The sequence below is a fragment of the Molossus molossus genome, unplaced genomic scaffold (assembly GCF_014108415.1).
Source record: "Molossus molossus isolate mMolMol1 unplaced genomic scaffold, mMolMol1.p scaffold_m16_p_12, whole genome shotgun sequence".
Lineage (NCBI taxonomy): Eukaryota > Metazoa > Chordata > Mammalia > Chiroptera > Molossidae > Molossus > Molossus molossus.
In genome coordinates, this window is record NW_023425347.1 from 73,330,078 (window position 1) to 73,338,656 (window position 8,579).

At 44.5% G+C, this 8,579-nt stretch overlaps 1 pseudogene; it reads right to left on the reverse strand.

Moving 5' to 3' along the window:
- Nucleotides 1-264: 264 nt before the first annotated feature.
- Nucleotides 265-7,630, reverse strand: LOC118626787 (annotated as a pseudogene).
- Between the last annotated feature and the right edge of the window lie 949 nt (nucleotides 7,631-8,579).

Consider the following 8,579-nt stretch of genomic DNA (forward strand, 5'->3'; position numbering starts at 1 on the left):
CTTTGTGGACTCATACCTTCTGTGTCCCTTTAATTCCTTTATTAGGGTCTGGGAAGGCACAGGAGATGCTGTTTATACTTAGTCTGCCATCTTGAATTGGACTTCTCCAACTAGTTTATAGGACGAAGGATTTGAACCAGTGGACATGGGCAGAAAGGAGAAATGTGAGACTCTGGATAGAAGTTGAGGCTTTCAGGCATCTTTATTTATCTGGGCAGCACACACTCTGGGCATTAAAGACAGGTAGAGATCACTGCTGCCAAACTACTTGTGGAGATCATCTTCTCCCAAACTCCACATTTTAGCCTTGTACAGAGTGATGTCATTGTAGACTCTGAAGTGATTCAGCCTGTAGTTATCACGTACTGGGTTGACCTAGACGGGAGATGTGAGTGTCAGAAAGCAGCCTGTGGGGAAAGGAGAGCTGGGTGAAGTCGCTGGACCTGAACCTGAATCAGGCCCCACTCTGCTGTTGCGTGTCCCTGGTTATTTTCTTGCTAAACCCATTTTTGGAAATGAAGACGATGACATTGATATCAAAAAAGCTGCAAGACTGGATGAGAATATCCTGTGCAAAGTTGCTGCCCTTCCCTTCCCACTGCCTGAGATGGAGGCCTATGGTCTCTTTCCCCGACTGGACTGTGAGCTCCAGGAGGGCAGGTGCCGTGTCTGTTTCAGGCTTATTCCTGTACCTAGAACAGTAAGCAGCACACAGTAGGGACTCAGTACATATCTGTGAATGAATGAACGAATGTGTTATAGTTACACAGAGAACTGAGTAAGAGAGAGAACTCTGACACGTAAGTCCTATAGAAGCTCCACTGTGCAATTAACCTGAAGGACACACATTCAGTACATGTTACTAGGTAGGAGGCCAGAGGCTGAGCAGTACTCTTAGAGTGTGGCTTCCCTAGTGCCCTATTATTGGATTTGAAGATTCTTTGCCTGTGCGGTCTGAGGTCCTGCTTGGCAGCAGGGAGCCCTAAAAGAAGTTGGGGCTGATCAAGCCTCCTCTGCCCTCTAGCACACCACTCTGAAACTTTAATTACTTTTATGTTTTCAGAAAACATGGATATAGTCATTTTTTGGGGGGTATACTTTTTAAATATGCCACCAGTACCATCTGATGGCACTGTCCGCAGTTTATAATGATTAACAGCCTTGATGTATACACAGACCCTTTTCAACTGAATATTGAAGCCTGGCTGGGGTACCGCAGTCGTTTATCTATAACACTTGGTATCAGCTCCACTTGATATCTGAGCTCATGTACTCTACCACTGGGGTTCTTGTTTTTCTACATCCTTGTCAACACGTGGCATTGTCTTTTTAATCATAGCCATCTTTTGAGTATGTGGTGACAAATGTGGTTGACTAAGCCCCGCTCCCCCCCATGCATTGGTCATTTAGATAACCTCTTTTGTAAAGTGCCTGTTTCAAATATTTTCTTATTTTTCTCTTGGATTGATAGTATTTTCTTTATCCACTTGCTCGAGTTCTTTTTATATTATTGATATAGGTCTTTCAGAGTTGTATGTGCTGCACATGTATTTTCCTATTTTATGACTTGCTTTTTTAGTTACTTGATGGCATCTTTTGATAACTAAAAGATATGTAGTAGTGTCCTTTTAACACGTAATTGTGGTCAAATGACTCAGTCTTTCTCTACATGGTTAGTGCTTTGTAAATGCCATGGACCTGAACCTGAATCAGGTCCCACTCTGCTGTTGCATGTCCCTGGTTTTTTTTTCTTATTAAACCCATTTTTGGAAATGAAGACGATGACATTGATATCAAAAGAGCTGCAGGCCCTGGCCGGTTTGGCTCAGCGGTTAGAGCGTCGGTCTGTGGTCCAGAGAGACCTGGGCTCAGTTCCCGCTAAGGGCGCGTACCTCGGTTGCAGTTTGTTCCCGGTCCTGGCTGGTCATGTGGGTGGCAGCCACTTGATGTGTCCCTTTCACGTCGATGTTTCTCTCTCTCTCTCTCTCCCACTCTATCGGAACAAAAAGTGGAAAAATGTCCTTGGGTGAGGATAAAAAAAATAAAATAAAATAAAAAGAGCTGCAGGACTGGATGAGAATATCCTGTGCAAAGTTGCTGCCCTTCCCTTCCCACTGCCTGAGATGGAGGCCTATGGTCTCTTTCCCCGACTGGACTGTGAGCTCCGAATTTGATGTGTGAAGCTATTTTTTTTTTTTTTTTTTTATCCTCACTCGAGGACATTTTTCCATTTTTTACTCAGATAGAGCGGGAGAGAGAGAGAGGAAGAGAGAGAGAGAGAAACATCGATGTGAAGGGACACATCGAGTGGCTGCCACCCGCACGACCAACCAGGGCCGGGGACAAACTGCAACCGAGGTACGTGCCCTTAGCGGGAACCGAACCCGGGTCTCTCTGTACCGCAGGCCAGTGCTCCAACCGCTGAGCCAAACCGGCTAGGGCTGAAGATATTTTTTTATAACACCTTCTAAATCAGTGCTGTTTAACTAGAAATATGAAGAAAGACACGTATATAAATTTAAAATTTCTGGTATCAAAGTAAAAGATCAAAAACAAACAGAAAATTAACTTTTAAAATGTTTTCTTTAACCCAGCATATCTAAATTCTTATTTTAACATTTTAATATAAAAATTATTGAGATTTTCAAAATACGGAGTGTTTAAAATCCAGTGAAAATTGTACAGTCAATAGCACATCTCAAGTGCTCAATAGCCTTGCTTGACCAGAGTAATTCTAGAAGAGTTATTGCTTTTACACTTTCACATTTAGATATGTTTTATGTTAAATTGAATTTTGAGAGTAGTGTGATCTAGGAGTCTAGGCGAATGTTTTTCATGGGCATTTCCAATTGACCCAGAACCAGGTTATCAATAAGATCGTCGTATCTCCACTGTTTCACTGTTACTTTTGTCTTAAAGCAAATGTTCACGTATGTGTGAGTCTGTCCCTGGCCTCATTTCTATGCCATTTGTCTTTTGTCTAAGTTGGCACATTTACTGTATTATGTTAACTCCTCTAATTTTTGTGATAAGTCCTGATATTTGGTAGGAAAAATCGGTAGAGTCTTGGTCATTCCGAAACTTTCCCTTTTCATAGAAATTATGATCAGCTTGTGAAGTTACCCCAAACAATATGCTAGCATTTTGTTTGAAATGGAATGGAATCTATATATTAGTTTGAGGAGATTACTCTAAAAAATACATATTATATGTTCTTCTGATGCTATCATCTGGGCAGAATCTGAACATGTCCTTTCCTTGTAGACTCTGCTACTTGCCACATTCTGGGGTACAGGCAGCAGGCTGAGGGAGAGGCTCAACCTCGGCTGTGAAGAGAACATAATGGAGGGCCCCTTCCTTGTTATTGCAGTAGACATTTTTTCAAGGGCAGAAATTTATAGAATTCCAAGATTGAAGAATCTTAAGATGCAAATAAATGGCACTTTAGAGGAACCAGAATGTATCAATAATAGGGACTATTGTGCCCTGTGTTTGAGTTCTCAGGGGCCACCCATTCTTGCATTCAGTTTAACTCAGGGTAAATCAATGGGACTTACTCTCCTAGAGATCAGATCAGATGTTTTCCATTCTTCACTTTTCTTTCTGTTTTCTCTGTGGTCACAGACTCAGTTCCATGGAGAAGCCAATGACAAATGTAGAAGCCTCTGCAGGCTGACTGATTAGACAAGAGAGGAAAGAAACAGACTCTCTGGAAACAGGAACTTGTTAAAGGTGTCTCTGGCATCTGAAGAGCATTGATAGGATGAGGATGAGAACAAAATACAAATGAGATTAAGGATAACTCCTGGCTGAAAACACAGGGTCCTGTAAGTACAGAGCTTACCCTCTAAACTGAATGTTGGAGGGCCATGATCTTGAATGACTTGTCATTACCAGGTCATGCTACTGGCAATCTAGAGTCCTAGAAATTTTGAACTGCATGAGAACTGTCTGCTAGTAGGGAAATTCTTTTCCAGGGTTATATTTATGAATTAGCAGGTCTGGATGAGGGGCGAGCTGGAATGTTGGCGAGGAGCAGAGACCTATATACTAGAAAGAGGGGCTAATAGGGATGAGTAGAGGCAGAGACAGAGGAATAACTAGAAAGGGGCTCATGATGAACAGAGTGGAAAGAAGGTGATCTGGAAGGAACACAGGAACAACTGGGGAGGTAAATAACATGGGTAGGGTAGTGGAAAGAGTTGCTACTATTCAGAGGAGGGAGGGCGATAGGGTAAAAAACACACAGAGGTGAGTACCACACAGGAGTAGGGCCAAAAGCGTTAGGATTCAGGTTAGGAAGGTTGCTTAGAAGATGGATTCTTTTAGGAACGTAAGGAGGAGTTGAATGCTGGGGTTGACATGAGGAAATTCGAGGTAGTTTCCTTCTCATTTTTTAAAATATTACTCATCTTATCAAAATGAGTAATTGCACATAAGCTCTGATCTAGTGCTGCAATGATCTCACACGCTGGCCCTTGCCTCAACTTGTGACATAATGCCCATTATGACACATACACCCCCATCTATTGGGCAAATCAGTGAGGCCCCATCAAACCAGGGAAATGGTCCCAGTTTCTAGGGATCATTGGAAATAACAGTGGAAACGGGGCTGTAATATTTGTTCACATTCCCTGGGAAAACATGTATGTGTGCCCCTCAGTTGGCATAGATTGATCAAAGGGCTAGGATAGAGTTAGGGGGTTGGGACCTAGGAGAACGGATCTGAGGCAGGAATGGACAAAGTGGGGAGAGCTCAATGTTCCATTTATTAAACTTAATATATTTTTCAAAGGCCTTTCCTATCATTTATATCACTCCATTAATATGAGGCATCAGAGAAGAGATATTATATCCATATTATGACTGATGAGGACATTTGAAGCCAGAGAGGGAAGTGTATAGGAAGGCAGCTGGTGACAAAGCAGATGACACTAGAACCTGGGCCAAAAGTTGGACAGTAGGGGGTATGTAGGAGGAGGCAGAAATGGCACAGAGCCCTGAGAGTCAGCATGACCCCCTCCCTTTTCTGGACAGAATGTTATAGGGGTGCTGCAGAGCAGAATTGTACAGTATACTTTCTGGTTAGTTACTGTGGTTCCTACACTTGTCGCCTGACCCTAAGATGGTACCAGAAACATAGGGCCAAAGCCGGTGGGGTGGCTGCCACTCCTGATGCTTACTGGCCAGTTTTTTACTTTCTTGCTCACTACTCGAGATGCCTACCTTAGGTCAGATGATTTAGGGGCTACTGCACCCCCCTCTCTATTTTGTCTGATGTAGAAATTCTCTCCCCTTAAAAGTCCTGGTTCCTTTAAGCACCATGCAAATCACAAGTCCTTTTGGTCCCCTATTTTTTTCTGTACCATTTTTTTTCTTTTTTTTAGAGAAAACAAAACTATTTCAATTTTATTTTATTTTTTTATCCTCACCTGAGGACATTTTTCCATTTTTTGTTCAGATAGAGCAGGAGGAAGAGAGAGAGAGAGAGAAACATCGATGTGAAGGGACACATCGAGTGGCTGCCACCTGCACGACCAACCAGGGCCGGGGACAAACAGCAACCAAGGTACGTGCCCTTAGTGGGAACCGAACCCGGGTCTCTCTGTACCGCAGGCCGACGCTCCAACCGCTGAGCCAAACTGGCCAGGGCTCAATTTTATTTTTAAAGTCTAATCCAGACTAAACAAGTAAGCAGAAAAATGAGAAACTTAACTGTAGTAACAGACACAGGTATACCAACTATAAAACAGTAGGTTATTAACAGAACTATTTATATTTACAAGTAATCCTTTTATACTTAAGTTTTACTTTCAGTTAGTTGGATTTTTGACATTAGGTAAAAAGTAGGGTCCGAGGCCACCTGTGACTACTTGAGCCAAATTAAGCAGAGACAGGGTTGAATCATATATGAGCATTTATTACAATAATGCTGGCAGTATGGGGAAAGCAGCAGGTCATCCTGAAAATTTTGCTCTGACACCCCCTTGCCAACTGGATGATTATCTACAAGCGAGGGAGAAAGGGCTACATGCATCTGGGAACATAGCACAGTAAGGGGAGTACAGGGTCTGCAGTCAGTGTGTCTGCCTCCAGGAGCTTGAAGTTTGATAACAAGGCAGTCAATCTTCTATGATGTTAAAAACAGCCATTCCTATGATGGTAGAACAGTCAGCATTCCTGAGGCAAACTCCTGGAGGGAGTCAGGGACCAAGTCAGAGGGTGTCTTGTCCTTGGTCTGCTCTTAAAATGTTATCTTCTTTTCCGAGTAATGGACCCATCCAGGCTCCAAGGCATTTTATCTTTTTAAAGCCCTGTTTTCTTTCATGCAACACATCCTCCAGTTTCCCAGGCTCTGTAAGAAAACCTCTTATCTATAGTTAGTAAGTTATCTAAAGTTATATACTCATATCTATAACAGAGATGTTATATTTTTACAGTAATATATATTTCCAGGCTAAGACTTTCCCTCAAGGAAAGCTGAATTTAAAGGATAAGCTTCTAACCAGCTTGCAAAATTTACCTTCTACATTTCATTTATTTAAAAATTGATTTTATTGCAGTGAAAACAGTGGCATTAACTGTCTGTAATAAACAATTTTTAATATATACACATTTTAAGTTATAGGTAATGTTTATTTTATCAGATAGTGTTAAACAAAATTAAAGTTGCATACATTAGTAACAACTGAACATTATTCATTTGGTATAAGTGTAACATATTTTCTTGCTTTCCTGTGTTCATAAGCTAAACTGCTTTAGAAAACTGACATATTGAAATTTAACTTGATTGTTTTCATTTATGCTGCTTTCAAACAAAACTTTTCATAAGCTTCTTCTGTCTCTGGGTCCATCTCATCATCAATATCATCCATGTATGGATCACTAGCCCCTGATAAATCTGTTCCATTTTCTTCATAATCTGAGGGGGAAAGTCTTCTCTTTGAAGCACCTCTTGATATTTCTCTTGGTAATCTGGATCAACTGCAGTGAAGGGAACACCATCAGAAGTATAAAATGTTGGTTCCATTCTGAAAATAGGATCCTTTTCAGGTGTTGCGGTTACATGGACTCCAACCCCAGTTACTTGACCCGAGTTCTACGAGCTTCAGGAGCATCTGTTTTACGTCTCTGCTGCCATGTGCATCCAGGACAACATTTTCGGTTCTCTGAATAATTTCTTCCATGTTAATCTTTTCTGTTTCCTTCCAAGCATCTTCCAAAACTGACCCTGTCAATTTCGGTAATTTTACCGCACGGTTATCATCCATAGGATTAGAAAAGAGGTCATTCAGCAACTCCTGGAGACCAGCCTGAAGAATACCTGCTCTCGTCCCCTGCCATGTGTTCTTTGATCGCCAGGTCAGGTACAGCTCCCCCGGAAAGAGCACGCACGCATGGGACGGTTTCCGAGCGGCTTCACCCCCCTTGCAGCGGGGTCTCGAACTTCAGCGTCACTCCGACACCTCTGAAGTAGCACCTGGCAGAAGCTGCCACTCAGCGCCCCGTCGGACGACGGGACAGGCAATCGCCGAGCGAGCTCCCACGGAGGAGAATTTGGAATGGACGTGGCTTGTTGATAGGTCAGTTCCCAAGTTCTTGCGAGGCACCGTCTGTTGTAACCAGCCATCGGGGTCCCCGCCAACTGTTCAGTGTCAGTGTCAACACTGCGGGGCTGCTCCGGGAGGTGACTGCGCGCCGCCGGGGCAGGGGGGATTCTGTGCAGTCACCTGGAGTAACTGCAGGGCGTTCGCAGACAGCGCGCGTGCAGCTCCGCCGGGACCGTCCCGGGGCTCGTTCGTTCTGCGAGCGGGGCGGGCGGGAGCGCTCCGGGCCGCCGGCGGCGCTGGGTCGGTGTCTGCGCCGAGGCCCCGCTCCCTCCGCGGCCGGTGGCCCCGACCTGCACCTGGGGCCGCCCGAAGCCCTGGGACGTGCCCCCCCTGCGAGGGCCGCGCGCTGCTCTGCTCCGTCCCGGCCCAGCTCGGTCCGCGCTCCCCGGGCGCCGCTGCAGCCCCCGGCGCGGGGCGCCCGCCCTCACCGCCCCCCGCCGCTCGCCCACCCCTTTAACACGACAATATTCTGATTTTTTTTTTTTTTTTTGACAAACACCCTTTCCCGCCTACACTTCACAGAACTTTCCATTGTACCCTCTGGAAGTCCAGCTACAGGATAAAAACACTTTGCCATGTCCTTAGACGGTTCTTCATTGACTGTGCTTTGCATGCTGGCTCGAACTGTGGCCTGGAGATTTCCTGAGGACATGATTTCCCGTGTACGACTCTCAAGTAAATTCTCCTATCCTTCTCTCAGGCACGCCGGGGTGGGGATGTGCCGGATTCTCCGGTTTTTTCTTAACTTCTTCGAACCATCAGTCCTCTTCCGATTAGAAAATTCTTGCTCTTTAGAAGCTGTGCCACCCTCCACCACCTCCCTGGCACTGTCGCCTTCAGATTTCCCAGGTGCTCTCTTTCTTTGTGAAAACTTTGTACTTGGCGCGAAGTCTTAGTCTTGTGTCCATCATCTAGAGTGACCTCCAAGTTCACTAGATGACCTTATTGCATGCTCTAGGCTCTTCTTCC